The following is a 16,084-nucleotide window of genomic DNA, read 5'->3' as shown; positions in this document are numbered from 1 at the left end:
TGAATTAGCACTGTAGTCTGACCTGTTGAAAAGCTTAACCTTTAACCTGCCAGGCAATGGCGGTTGCAATTTGCAAGCCATTCTTGTGTTGAGTGGCTGAAAACATACTTATTTACTTGTATAAAGCCATAAATGAAATGGGTTGGGTGAGCTCAGCTTACTTCCCAGTTCACAGACCATGTCACAAAACACTACCACATGTTCAGCAAGTAATTCAGTGTGAGGACTGAACGCTACTGCACTGTGACCCAAATTCACTCTTCAGAGAAAGAAGAGTTTCTTCTAATCTGGAGTGAAAAGGAGAAAATTCAAAGGGACTTCCTTTTTAAGTAACTTCCCACTATGCTTCCAAGAAAAAGAAATTCAAAGAAATTGTTTGAAAATAAGTCATTTACTCCCATGAAAAATCTGCATAAGCTTATAGCTTGAGAAACTGAAATCCTCCGCAGAACCGCACGGCACTTATCATTAGAAGTATATGCTGCTTCTCGCTGCCCACTGGTGAGTCTCAGCTCTGTAGGGCGAAGCATTCGTTCACTCACTTTTCCACCTCATCTCCAAAGGCTGCCAGTGGTGCTATTTAGGATTAACTGTAGAGACGGAGTTGGGAGGTGGACAGAAATGTAATTTCCTACTCGCAGGTTTTGCAAGATTTATCACTTATCAGGTTTGTGAAAGATGCATCGTTTCGGGATGTGAAGCTCTCCCATGCTACACCTGCTCTTGTCTATCAAATGCAGCCAAATCAGTAGATAACCCAGGTTTAGCAAACTGGATGTTTTGTAATGGAGATAGCTGGATAATAACTATTTCTAGATCAAAGTCAGTGACTAGGCGTTGCTCTGGGCTTGTTGGCTTTTCTGTCTGACTGTATAACCACAGGTAGGCTTGAGTTGCAAAATTCAGATCAGGATGCAAACTCCATAATTTGGGAAGTGTTTAGTTGCAGAGACCTGGTATGGTTCACGGAGAAGTGAGACAGCAATCAGGATGCTCAGAACCAGGGCTGCATATGAATTATGGCCAGCCTGACCACATGGTGCAGTCCTGGTCCATCTTCAATCCCAGAGGAGTTTTCTGATCAGCCTAAAGCCACATTTTGAGTTTTTCCCCCACCCTGCACTTGCACCGACACGTTTGCACAGACAAAACCCCATACCTATTACAAAATTCTTTCATTAAAGCAGATATTTCTGATTTTTGTTTTCTATTTTGATCTTGTTTGATTATTCCCTTTCATGTCCTACAACAACAAAAGAAAAAAAAAAAAAACCCTTACAATATATATTTACTATACTTCAGCAAAGACATAGACGAAAAGGTTTACTTCTCTCTTACTTCAGCAGCTTTACATTATCCAGAAAAAGCTCAAAAGCCCTAGATGAGCCAGGAAGGGTTGGGGAGGGATGTGAGGGAACACCACACTATACGTATATCGCTGCTCTTCACTGCTTTCATATACATACCATAGGCAGCTGCAGCCCTACAAGTTTTAGGTTAAAATGGGACACAAACCCTGGGATATATCAAAGAATACGAGAAGATGACACAGCAAGCAACAGGGATAGAAGAGGATGGAGCAGAACCTGGATGTCCAGGCTTGGTTTACTACAGCTGTAGGCACTACGGAGCGTCCATAGCCCATGCTGGTACTGAGATCCTGCTTTCATGTATTTTTTGAAATTGGGGTAAAATAATAATAGTAGCAGCAATAATAATAATGATAATAAAAATAGCACCATCATTCCAGGCTGTGTGACAACCTACTTTCTGAATATTGGTGAGAAGCGCAAGATTTGTTTTTAGAAGAAATTTTAATGAAAAACCCGGGGTCTAAAATTGCAGTTTGCAGAAAAACTCATCTTGGATGGGATCCACGTCACATTCTTCCACCATATTTAAAAGTTGGTTTCCGTGGTGAATATCAGCGTTTGAAACAATATTACTGTTAATGGCAGGGTCATATCTGTTGATTATGAAGAAAGAAGCAGATTTCCTTCAAAGAGAGGAACCAGTATCCCCCACTGGGCGAGAGCTTGCTACGATAGCTCTGCAGTCAGAGCCTGGCAATAACTACACCTTGGGTTTTGCGGTCATTTTGGATTGGTGTGAACATGATAAATGACACGTTTTAATTTGAACTATTGCTCAGCAGGCCTGTTCAGGTAGGCAATAATTCACTCGAGCAGGCAATAAACCTGAACAGGTAATAGCCCACACTTTGAAGTATGCCAGCAAACTCTTTAGCAACAAAATAAATATGTACATGAACTTCCGCCATAAATTGTCTTTGGTGAGGCAGACCTAGTAAGAGTTTCAGAGCTGGCTTTTCAGGTACTCATGAGGAGCAGAGTGAGTCAGTGGGCAGATCCTACTACTGGGTTAATTCTTTGAAGCTGGACTAACGAACTGGTCCAACATCCACTGAAGTTAGTAGGAGTCTTCTGTTCAATGAAGGCAGAGTGACTAAGCTGGTAGGGCAGTTTGGTCCTTTTACTAATGTAAGTAAATTGCCTTCCCATGAAACCACGGACTTATAAATAAGCCTATTCCTATGCGGTTGAGCAAACTCCAAAAATGCAGCACCAATGTGCGGAGTAGCTTTGCTACACCTCGGAAGAGATACAGGAGGGTTCAAACGGCTCTGATTCTCAATGCTCAGGAAACCTGCTGGCGAAACCATGTTTGCACAGCACTTTTCTTCACAGCATTCCTTTAACTGCTTTTGAACAAGGCTGTTTGTCAGCCATTACGTTACTTTTATATTACAAATACAACATTTTCAACCTTTGGGCAAATGCACGCATTGTTTTAGTTACTTACACCACTATGTTTTGTGCAAATTACTCCAGACTTGCTGGTAACGTTTCCATCACTGTGGGATGCTGTTGTAAAGGAAAGCAGAGGTGCCTTGGTTTCCTTTTCTTTTGGCTGCCAGTCGGTCTTATTTTTATAGGTCGGGACCTATAGTGTTATCACTGATCACCCCAATGCATGCTAACTTGTGATAGGAGGGGAAAAATAATTCAAAGAGTAACATGACACAAGCCAACTTGTTTGAGGTTGGTGTCTGTGAAACTCTTTTGCCTTCTCCTCTATAATAAACAAGGGAAAGAATTCAAAGCCAGAAGAAAAAACAGCAACAGATTGAATGGAAAGAGACAGTTTATCATCAACTGGAGATGGCTGTGAGTCCCGACTGTTCTGCTGCCCAGCCATGCTTTCACACCAGACACCCATAGCAGAGGTATTCTGAGATACTTCAATCTCTGAGACTGTGTCTAGTGCAGGATGATCCCTCACTTGTTTGCAGAAATGCCTCTATCAAATCACCCTGGAGGACAGGGCAGCACGTGCCACCATCCTCTGGCTGTTGGGAGGAACCTTTCCACGGCAATTCACCATGCAGGGCATAATGTTGTTTGCCTCGTCATTGACAATCATTTACCTTTAGAAACACACAGAACATGAATTTCTGTGCTGGGCTTTGAATCCAGATTTGCATTCTTTCCTTGCCTGAAGTTGCCTAGCTCTGTCATTCTGGTTTGAACCATCCCAGGAACAAGATCCAGCAGCTTCCTTCAGATGCGAATCCGGACCTGAAAGCCTTCCTTCTCCCTTCCCACACCATCTGGGAGCTGGGATTTTCCATCTTTTGTTAAAATAGTTACTTACAAAAGAAGGAAAGGGTTGAGGGCAGTTCACCACGTTTATTTCACTTGGTATGTGTTTGCCTTTGCTTTAACACAGGCTGTTTTCACGCCAAATGACAGTTCTATTTGTTCCCCCACCCCCTTTTTTTGTGTAGCTTATGTAGAACATCTGGTTTTAAAAGTGTCGCAATTTCTAAACATATTCTAATGCTCTTGGGATCAGAATATCAACAACTGTCTATTGCGGTAAACCGCATGTCTGGAAAACATTCCTGCAAACTGAGTTCTTAAATAAACATAAAGCATCTATAACACATAATGCAAAGCAACATTCACTCGTAAACTCAATATTTAGACCAGATGAGGTGCAAAATACAGTTTTTCTGGACTGAGCCATCACGATTTACAATAACACTGACGGGCTTTCCGTTGTATACAAGAGAGGGCAGAGCTGTGGCATGCAGATTGGAGCCTTTCCTTAAGTGCTCATTCTGCACTTAAGTCCCATCTTGTGAGATTTTCTTACTTCAGTTGGAGAAGGGAGACCAGGAGTATGTCCTCTGAAAAATTTCTACTGTTATTAGAAAGTGGGAATCTAAAAGGGAACTGTAAAGGACCACAGATTAGAAATGCCTGTATCTGATAAGCCTGACCATCTTGTGTAATATCTGCATCTATGCTAATTATCTGCATACATGTGTCTGAAATCCAGAGGCAATTCAGAGATTAAATAAACTGAATAAGATGGTGAAAGGAAAATTGCAGTAAATTGGTCTGAGTGGGAAGCTTTTGTTATTTTCAATCACTATTATTATTTATAGGGTGTGGAAAGCGGAACCATAAGCAACTTTATAGAGATATGCAGTCATACTTTAAAAAAAAAAAAGGTTTCACTTTGAAAACCCCCTCCACACTGGTTTCAGAAGCATTTGCTCTACACTTAATGAGGAATAGTACCAAAGCAAATAATCACTTCAAATTAGTTTCTAGGAGTATTGGTGGCTGATGAAGTTCGTTGACTGGAAATGGAAATGCTGAAAACTCATTAAACTATTGCTAAATGCTATAAATGTATTTTGATTATTCTTCCAGATTGTTATTTTTTAAAAATATTACCTTCTTCCCCCTACAAAGAGCACCAAATACTTTCTTCCAATTAATTCTTTAAGAATTTCCACTCTAAACTTAATGCAAAAATGTTTTATAAGGAGAAAAGATGAACATATATGCTCAGGCTGATGTAATTACATCTGAAGGTTACTGAGAAGTCTACCGAATCCACCTCCTGCGGCATCTCAAAGTTAAGGTTTATCAAGAGAAAATTGAAAAATTAAGTCAAGCCTTATCATTTCATTCCCTAATATTAAAAAGGGCTGGATCTTTTTTTTGATGATTAACATCTGGAGTTATGTAAGGTAAGATAAGGGTATTAGAACATCTCACTTCCCTGTATAAAGAAGATCTGAACAGTATGGAAATGAGGGCCTCCACCCTAATACCCCATTATGCAACTGAGAAGATGTTTTGGCCCCAAATCTGCACATATCAGGATGAAAACACCTCCCCTGCTTGTTCACCACTGGAAATACGTACCACAGGCTGGACCTAAGTGATTACTGGGGGATGGATCCTGCCTGCTTTGAAGACTGAAGACCACTTTTGAGGTTGGTGAAACTTTTAGGTCTTACAAGGATAAAAGCTTAGGTTCTTTTTCTTTTCCCCCCCCCCCTCTTCCATAATAAATTCAAGGGTTTGCATTGCTAGTGTGGGTTAGTAGGCTGACCTGGTGTAGCTGAAACTGATTCTCCCTCAAAGCTCAAACAAATGGTTTCTAGAAAGCAGAGCCGTTTTCAGTTTACTGGAAGCAAGTAAAATTTTAACAAATCAACCAGAGTGAAAAAGGCCGAGCATTTAGCCGAACATATATCAAGCTTGAAACAACCGTGCTCTAACGCAAAGCAGATTTGTGCCAACCTGCAGGGACTTCTCAGTCACGGCACTCCCTTGGGATTTACCGGTGTGGTGCACTTTGGGACAACCAAACAGCTCAGCCTCTTGCTTCTGCGAGTGACGCTGGAGGAGCCACGCTCTTAGCAATGACAATTAGCTGGCTGGTGTCATCCGTACAAAACAACTGCTTTTTTGCCAAGTCTCATCGCTGTACTAGGCACCTCACCTTCTTGAATGAGAGGTCCTCATTCAAGCATGTAGTTTATTCAAAAACACATGCTGCATTCATTATAGCTGAATATTAACGAACACCTTGAATTCTTGGAGCATTATTGGTATCAGGTCTCTTGGCTGCCGCTAGGACAGAATGCCTTATGGGAAGCTTGATGCCCGGCCAGGACTCGGATTACAAAGCATACACATCTTTCTTTCAATATACCGAAGAATTCACTCAACCTTACGTATCATCAAAATACTTCCTAAACATATGTGTTTTTCCAAAATGTTTATGTTGGGATTGGAATGACTCTGGAAAATTCCAGCTTTCCTTTTCCAGAAGCTGGAAGACAGGGATTACTCTACTGAAGGTTTTAAAAGGCACAATTGTTTCATAGGATTTTTTTTTTCTCAGGCTTTTAGCGGTTTTGATAAAATCCTGTAAGAAAACATAAAGAATAAGCTCAGACAAGGACACTTTAGAGCTCAGGTTGCATTGTGTCCTCCTGCTCGCTATACATCTGAGGTAATGACTAGCGTATTGCCACAAACTCATAACTAGCCGCATTTTCCAGGAATCTGATCTATCCATATGTTTGCGTGACCTTCACCACTTGAAAACTTTGCAAATTGTTGCGTCTCACCATATAACATTCCTGTGGAGCGCAAAAAAGTTTTTCATATTTTTAAAGGCTGTCAAACTGTCTTAAGGTGTAAATAAAGTGACAGAGGAAGTCTGTGGTTGCGTGACAGCAGAAGGTGGATCACCTGAATACCAGTTCAACATCCTGCCTCCGAGATCGCCCTTGCTCTACACATCAAACCACATCTTACTGAGAGACGCTTATTATATTAACATATTTCTTAAAACTGCATCCAATATAATACCGCATTTCTTCAAATACCCTGTTTCTTCAAAGTATTATGTCATTGGCATCTTCCGTTGAGTAAGCTGGAAATAAATGTTTCGGGTTTTACTCCTAAGGCGCAATATTTGTTATTTATTCTAAAGGGTCATGGACATAGACATCTCGCACAACCTGGGGCCAGGGTTCTCCCCAGTTTCTGTCCCATCCCGTTTCAATTCATTCCCCTGACCTCAAGGACTATCTTGTAGCCTCTGCAAAGATACCGAACAGGCCCACCAGTAATCCCTCTGGGGTAGCTGTAACCCTCTGAAATAACGATGGAGAGCACTCAAATGAGACACCCCTCGTGTGTCCCTAGAGGAAGGGGACAGCACTTCTGACTAGTTCAGATGCTCGCCGTCATGTAAATTCTGCAGTGGAAAGTCTCTTATCCAATTTCCTGGTGTCACTCCAGAGTTTGCATTTGAAGGGAGCCATTTCACAAACTGCAACACATAAAAGCTGGCTAGGATCAACCCAACCCTGCTATTTAACTGAAATGTGCCTTGAGATATAAGTGAGCAGGGGAGGTGCTTCTTTAAAGAAACCAACCCATGGATTTTGGATAGGATTAGGCACAAATATCCTTCTGCTTTTATAAATATTGACAAAAGGAAACAGGAAGATAGGTCTGTCCATAAAGAGGAGGTCTATTAACCATAATGCTGCTCTATTCGAGTGATAGTTTTATCTTTGTATTAAAACAAAAAGGGTAAGGCTAGATACTACTTTTTTTATACTGATAGTTCCAAACCTCATAAAATATTAGTATCTGTATCAGCTATAAAAATTAACAGCTCCACATCCTTCAGTGTTGTGCTCTTCAATTTTATTTTATCACCAGTTTTTCAGTTGTCTGTGTGTGTACGTGTGTGCGTGCACACACGCACACATGTCCCTTCCTTTCTAAGCTGTTTGGCTGTTGATGAATAGGCTTATAATTGCTCAGTAAGGCTGTCTGGTAGGGTTTGCAAGTGGCACTCCTGATTCCTTTACATCAGAGGTCACTATTGTACAGTGAGATCCTGATAGGAGATAGTGATAACAAGATGCAAAAAAAAAAAAAAAAAAAAACAGAAGAAAACTCTGGTTTTGACAGCGTGGATTGTTCCGCAGTTAAATAACTTTCTAGGCGCAAAACTAAAAAATTCTGTCAGGCATGTCAGTCCCAAACTGCCCTTTTAAAATGTTTGGGAGCCAATGTAAACACTAAACCCAGTATGATGTTTGTATTCACTTACCCAATCTAACTTTTATTAACAAGTAATCCATCAAATTTCAATGCCTATAAAATCCTCTGAGTCACAAGCCCCTCTGGAAGTCTGTATCTCGAAAACAAAAATTGCAATTACTGGCATTATTTTTTGATGCAGAATCAAATTTAAACTGGTTTTACAAACTGCAGAATTATCTGCATTTCTACTGTCTAAAGGCATCAGATTCCCTTAAAGCTCATATACAGTGTAAATACATAGGAACTACAGGAGGCAGCCAGTACATATGGAACAGATAAAGGCCACATAGTTTATTGAACCTTGTGGCCTGCTGATGTAACAAAATAAGCTTTGCAACGAGCAGTCAGATCTTAACATCAGGTCGCTCCTTCGCTAGAGTGTAATAGATGATAGCTCTCAGAGGGCCAGATTTGGATCCCCATATTTATCAGGAGTCTTACTTCAGGCTCTGGCCCTCAGTACGCTGAATGAGGGATTTAGAAACATTCATTCGTAATATTTTCTTTTTTCTGAGCAAAGTGTGGTGAGAGGCAGCTGGAAGGTTTCATGTTCCAGCAGTTGAGGGGAGAGAGATCCTGAGACCAGCTATATGAAATCTTTCCAGTACTGGTGAGTCCTCCTCTTCCAAACAGGTAAACAGCTCTTTGTTGGGGTAAAAGCAACTTGGACTGAACTGTCTCATCATTGCAATAACCCTTTGCTGAAATTTTAAACCAACTCGAGGAGCCAAAGCAAGCAATGTGTGCTATTGCCTTTACCTGCTAGCAGCAAGGAGTCCGTCACTCATGAGAGATACCCAGTTTTCTGTTTCTCTTGCTTTTTTTTTTTCCTTCAACTCAGCCTTCCCAGCATTTGAAGTCTAATCACTCTGGGATCATCAATAATGAAATCAGCCCGCGAGAGTCTGGTGCAAGGGTAAGGGAGAAAGTCCTCCCACACCTTAAATCTGGTGCTAATGGAAATACCCTAAATGCTGATGCAGACCACAGCACAGCAAGGCTTTGAGGGAAAGTCTAAAGGTATCTCAAGAAGCCAAAGCGCTGTTCCTGTGTGTCTGAGGACTCTTACCTCTTCAGGTGGAGAGAATTCAGCCTCCAGGGGTATGATCCCAACGCTTGTGCCCCAAGCAAACATCCTATGGTCTCTGTGCGTCTGTACAGAGACGCTCCTGATTATAAACCGTGGCAGTGAGTTTTGGCTCATAAGGACTGCTTGTTTGCTGGTAGCACATCTATTAAAACACAGAGACTTTGTTGCCTCAGGAGACATTTTTTGAATGGAGACTACGGAGCTGTGAGAATAACGGGTGACTATTTACTCTTCTGCGTTTCCAGCAGTTCTCCCTGCATGCTTTTCTTCCCATGTTTATTTCCATTCTTCTGTTAGGAATTAACTAATACCTTCAAACCCCAGTTTCTAGGAAAATTTAGGCCGGAAGGAACCTCTGGAGAAATACTATTTCGTTCCAGCATCTCAGAGGCCTATCCTGTATTCTGTCCCCATGAGGCACCTACATCCTCCAAGACACTACAAAAGAGCAGGTTAATGACATTCTTACTATACAAATCCTTTCACAAATATGCATTCGTTAAACATCCATCTTCTCTTCGGTGAAGAACACAGCATATTCCTAACCTGTTCCTGCTCTGGAGTTGCACTTCTGGTTTACCAGACCACACTCATACATCCATACTGCCCACTGAAACAAAGTGACCAAACCACAAGACAAATTAAACGTTAAGTACATTTGAATCCATTCATAATATAGCAGATATCTACAGAGAGCACCTTCTAATCTGTTTTCAGAAATCTGCAGGGAATGAGAAGTACATTTCAAGATTATGCACAAACTGAAAGCTCTGAAAAACTTGCAAATACTAAAATCGACGTAGATGGCTCTCGTGGGTAGATAACACTACGAGAGGAAAGGCAGCTGCTCACCAGCAGTCGCCGAAGGTAAGCAGGGCTGAATGAACAGGATTCCCAGTCCTGGCAGCCAAAGAAACACAATGAGTCAAACAAGATCTAATGCAGCTCAGGAGTCAGGCAGGTCAGTCTCAAGCCCAGATGAGAATGAAGGGGGTCACGGTCACCAGTGGCATAAGCAGATAAAAAGATCCAACAACAGCACAGAGACATGCCCCCACTGAGTAAACAGAGGAAGGTCACGCAGCTCACAGCTCTCCTGCAGCTCGCAGGAAAGCTGTCTCAGTGCCCTAGACTGGCAAAGAAACCACTGAAGCCCTGCTGAAAGGATTACTGCCTGGTGGCGTTCTCCAAATTACCTCCAAAATGTTCTCTCATCCCGATAAACTGAGAAGAAAATGTGATCTTTTGCCTACAAAGACAAAAGAGGAGCAAACATGCACAATACAATAATGTGTTGATTCACAAATAATAGGAACTTGAGTTCATTTTCCACCTCCTTAACATTTTCTGCATTGTGTGGGTAGCAGTCAAGAGCCAATTGTTTCTAAAGTCAGCGTATCTGTTTTGGTTTAGGAGATGAGACTTAAACAGTTCTGGATCAACTATTATTTTTATCTGTGGGTTTGGTTTTTTTCCAATAACATATGACCTATGAAAATGTCTTCCTAGGAACTGTTGAGATACGCACATAGACCGACCATAAAGCTTTCATAAGAGCTTGTGGTCTAACCATGGGGAGCATTGGTTCAGTCCTGATTACCTTTTACCTTTCAAAGGTTAATACACTTCATTCCATTTTGCTCATTATGTTGTGGACCTCTTAAAAGAAAGTCTAAAAGCAAAGGTCCTTTGTGATTCTTGCTCCTAGAACGTAATTTTCCATGGGCAGATCTCAGCGTAATTCTTCACATGAGAGAAATGAAGATCTATGCTCAGGGAACAGATATCGGGGGGAAAAAAGACCTACAAGAGAATTCTCATCGTTCGAAGACGTACCGTTAATATATTTGATTTTAAAAAAATCTGATCCTCCATACTATAGTTCCTACACATTTAAACGAGGTTATATATTTCCCACAGAGCCCTGCGATGATACACTCCCTATTAAGCCTTCATTCTACATCCTGTTCTCTATTTCCATGGCTCCCTTGGATTTGCATTCCAGTGATGCACTTTGGGATCCTCAAGATGAAGCATACTACTGAAATGTTAAAATAGTTTCATAGTCTTTATTTAATATGTTTTTACCATTAAAGGACAGGAATTATATGAGAAGTTTGCAGCCTAACGCGTAAGAAAACAATTATTTAGATAAAGGAGATCTGCACGGCTTATTTATTTCTTGTTCTTCAACCTATTACATGACATCATTTTAATATAAAAGTACTTTGTAATTATGATGCCTTTACTGATAATTCTTTGTTGTACACCACTGGATTTTCCTTATCTGAGCCCAGAGATCTTTTTAGAGATTTTATACTCACACCTTAATGAAGTCCCACAAAAAGTCTTTCAACCTTCCCAACCCCTTGCTTTGCTTTTGTGTGCTCAGGACAGCATTTTCTGTAGTTTCCACGTTTTAAGCTTTAATCTTTGCCTAGAGGGCAGCAAAACAGCATCTCCCGAGAACTCCGATACCTAAATCTGCTTCCCTTATTCAGCGAAGGACCGCAGTCTCTTCTTCAGTACGTCTCGCACTGTGCTGGAAGGTACAGCCAAAACGTAACCCATCTTCGCCAGAGTGGCTTGGCACGGGCACGGTGTGGTTCGCCCCGTCTGTCTCCCCACTGACCTAACAAACCAAGCTGGGACCTGCCAGGAAAGAGCCTCCACTAGCCATCCCCAAAGGGTTTTGTCAAACCTGCTGCCAGCGACCCACCAGCTATGAGGTAGTGTCTCCAACTGCTGGGCTGGAGATTGCAGGACTAACTCAATTATTTAATGATGGGGGAGACTTTACTGCTGAGACTAGAACTTGCTGCTCTAGTTTCTGGGCCTAAATGGGGACCGTGAAGAAATGCTGGAAGCAAGACAAGCACACAACTGTTCAGTTGCAAAACCTAAACGTCTGTAAGATTTTCTTCCAGTGAGGTATGCAGCTGAGACACTGCTTCATGGATCAAAAGTCACCTGGCTAGTGGAACGAGAACACAGATAGGCATGCAGCCTGGGTGTTCTTTCCTTTTTAACTGAAAAAATTACATAAATTCAAAACCAAACAACCTCCAGAAATATCTCTCCAGATCTCTCGAAGCTCTGAGGAAAGACACATGCCCAATGGGACTTACCCTTCCGTTACCCACCAAAGTATTTGAATTCCACAAGAAAATGCACTTGAAGCAGAAGTGAAGTATTTCCTAGATTAGAGCAGATAACACTGAAGTTGAACATGTTGGAGTCAACGGGAACAGGAATGTCCCAACACAGAAAAATATCTGAATAACTGAGCAGTAGGGCTAATAAATCTGGCTTCTCATGGCTTTGTGTGTCTTAACTGGCTCCTCTGATGCCTCGTGAGAGCTCCTGCTGTAGTTTCACCTATTGGGGAAGGCATGACTGGAGTATTTCTCCTCCACCTTGCTGTCTATTTTCATAAACCTGTATAGGCACATTTTCCCCATGGCACCCCCTTTTTTTTTGCCTTCTGTTAAAATTGACCAAAAGGATTAAAAGTTAGCCAGGGAGGATAAAGATGGACAAAAACAGGATATGATAATAGTCTCTCCCCTCTAGAAAATGAGAAAATGTGCCAGAAAAAAACTAATTACTATTGAAGTTAGCTATTTGGAGATATGAGGGCAGAACACATGCAGAAGTGTCATCCCCTCAGTATTTGGAATTACTTAATCTTGCTGGGAGACAGTAACAAAAATAATAATAAAGACTCACAGCTAGGGTCAATCCCTAGCAGATACTGGCAAATGTTTTCAAGTGTCAGTGCAGAAGGGATAACCCCCGCTTGCAGCCAGAACAGAGTGACCACTTTCTATCCGGCACTCCCTCTGTCCTGTTTCTTGTGCACAGGTCCGGTTATGGTGAGCCACAAACCATTTTGATTTTCTTTGTGGATGTTTGAACCCCCTCAAAAAGCACAGAAAGCTATCGCAGACCTCAACCAAAATTTACTGGAATTTGAAATTTGCCTGAACTGGTTTGTCTGAGCTCTCCGCTTACACCGAGACTCAAAATTCACGGCACAGTCATACCCACACTCACAGGTTGCTCTGAATAACAAACGCAACCTTCCCTTTTATCTCTGGCGAAAATGGAGAAGCAAAGCAAGACAGCTTGTAAAAAACATCTTATATGCAAGACAGATTAGAACATTAGTGGTGTAATAAAGTAAATAAGATGGCAATTGACCTGAGACATGTGGGGTTTACCCCAATTTTTTGTTTATAGTTGAAGGTCATAAGCTATACAAACCTCTATTGATCAGAGTCCTCTTTGTTTAAACAGAACCTACTGTATTTATTTGTGCTGTTCCTCTAAAGTCAAACAAAAGGGGACAGTTTTAAGTAAATCTCTGCATGACACTGCTGCCATGTGGTTCATTCACTCAGTATACAGATGTTTTCAATCTGTACAGTTTGTCTTTCATATCCATATGAGATGAAGCAGGCTTGATTTAGGCTGGGAATGATGCCAAAGAGAGAAGAGACATCATTAACCCTTAATAAACGACTTATGAAGTATCCCTGGTTTATTCATTAAAAGGACTCCATGAAGGATTACCATAACACCTTACGAGCGGTAAGAACCCTTTACTTGTCCATAATACTATGCGACAGGTATTTATATGCAAAATAAAACGCTTGGTGTGGGAGATCCTCCCCTTTCATTCCCTTGCACACTAGTACACAGGCTAAAAATAAGCATCTACCCAAACTTAGCATTCAGATAACGAACATTGTCAAGAATTAGAAGGACAGAATTCATTTGGGTTTCACGTTGCAACTGATGCGCTGTGAAATCAGGACCCTGTGTCCTGGGCAGCACACGAGTCTTTACAGAATTGGTTCTTGCTTTACCACGTTAGTACATACTACGTGTATATACTTAATACATACTCTGGGCATTTACTCGATACGTACTACGTATAAGAGGCAAGATGGTGCCTCTTATTACACGCCTGTGGAACCGAGACAGCAGATTAAGAGACTTTCCCAAGATCACGTGAGAAGGATGTAGCAGAGCCAGGAACCAAACCGAGCTGCTCCAAAACGCAGCCCAGTGAGTTCCTCACACGACCAACCCTCCTATATTGTTTCCGCTCTGCTTTCCTCAACATCCCTCTCTCCTAACAAACTGTTACAGCTCTTGACAAACATTAGACGTGTGTTACGCGCAGCACTGGGCTCATACTGGATACAGGAATATTAGAAGCAGCTACTGGCTTGGAAGCATTTGGGGAAACAAAGGACACAGCTTTTTTTTCAGACAGTTTACAGGGCTTTGCACGCTGAGTCTATTCTTACTGTATTATTCGGCAAACAATCTGTTGCATCACTACAAAGAAGAAACTGCTGATCTAATGCAACTAATAGACAATCTCATTCAATCAGTTTCTTCCTTTATTAAAACACGCAAAACACAGTAGTGAGTTTAAACCCGCTGTGCCAATAGTAACATCTCTTGATTTTAGCAGGGAACAGTGTGGCTTGGCAAGAAAAAAAAAAAAAAAAAAATCAGAATTGATTTGTTTTTTCCTTCTACTCCAGCTCAGTTAGAAGGCAGGAATTCACCACACTGCTTAGCTTAAAAAAAAAATCAGAACTGAAGGCCACTGCTCAGAAGTGTGGGCTGAAAAGGCTGCTCCCTGCTATAAAGCCTTGTCCCTACAGATTTTATAGCCGGTCCTATGCAGTTAGCAGGAGAAAAAGCCTAAGAAGTTGGAAGATATTCTGCCCCATTTCAGGTTGTGTTTGAAGAAGGGGCTATACATAGTCACATGTATGTTCAATTATTCATTTTCCAGGAGGTGTTTGAGTCAGGGAGAGCAGGCTCAGCACATACCATAAAAATACTTCTGCTCCTTATGCTCAAGATCTGCACTACAGGTCAAACAAGCTACACTCAGTCATGGGACATTAAGTCCCTGGATCTTGAACTCCAGCTGACTGCCTCACCCAAGCTTTTGGGCTAAACGAGCATCTCCCCAGCCTAGATGCTAAACGAAGAAGTCAGCAGGTCAGGCTTCTCTTAACCCCGCTGCCAAGAGAGCTCCTCTCAGGACAGCTTTTGCACAGCCCAAACCCTCCCCAGACACCGCGCAAGCAAGGAATCAGTCAAACACGGTTTTTTTCCACCTCCTTCCCTACCATAAAAACCTAACTCCCCCCCCCCCCCCAGCGCTAATCCCAGCGCTAGAGACACAGCCCTTTTCTAGCTGACTGGGGGGAATTACTTAATTCGGCGCAGCTGGCCCAGCCCAGCTCACCACGCAGCGCAGGCAGCCAGTGCACGCAGCTGGGAGCCCTCGGCTCAGCCCGCTTTAACCCCATCCCTCACGGCTGCGGGCGGAGGTGAGCCCCGCCGGAGGGACTCGGAAGGGGAATCGGGGGTGCCCGGATTGGGAAAGCACCCGCTCAGCTGCCATCGGACTGGTTGAACACCTCCCCGTTTAATTGCAGGTGCTAAGCACGGAGAGGGGGGGTGCGCACGCTGCTTCTGCTAGGGCGGACCTCGGAGCTGGCTAGTCCGGTCGTGTCCTCAGATCTGCTCGGGCTCGTGGCCGCTCTGGGGCACGAGGTTTCAATTTGCAGCTGGGTGGGAGCCCGGACCCCTCGCAAAGGCAAAAGGCCAAAGATGGAGAGGTTCACGGGACGGTGATGGATGAGAACTGGAAATACCCAAACCTGAAGGTGGGCGGTTGAAAAGAGGTCTCTGAGGAAGGGCTCTGACCATTGGGCTGTGATATAAAACAGGACAGTCATCGTCTCTGTGTTACGGTCCTGAAAGTCTTGGACTCCGCTCCGTTCCTTGGAGGAACAGGTTTTGGTGCCCCTGCCAGGGAGCGACCAGCATCTCCACATCAAGTGTTCTTCTTTGTTCAAGACAAAATAGGGCGAATCACGAACGAAGTCAAGTGAAACACAGTGATTTGCTCCAATTCATAAACCAAGTCAAGAGCAAAACCAGCCCAGAGCCCAAGTCTGCCGAGTCCCAGTCTTATTCACCAGCTTACACCGTC

Source organism: Aquila chrysaetos, chromosome 9, assembly GCF_900496995.4.
Source record: "Aquila chrysaetos chrysaetos chromosome 9, bAquChr1.4, whole genome shotgun sequence".
NCBI classification, from domain to species: Eukaryota; Metazoa; Chordata; class Aves; order Accipitriformes; family Accipitridae; genus Aquila; species Aquila chrysaetos.
Note: the sequence above shows the minus strand (reverse complement) of the source record.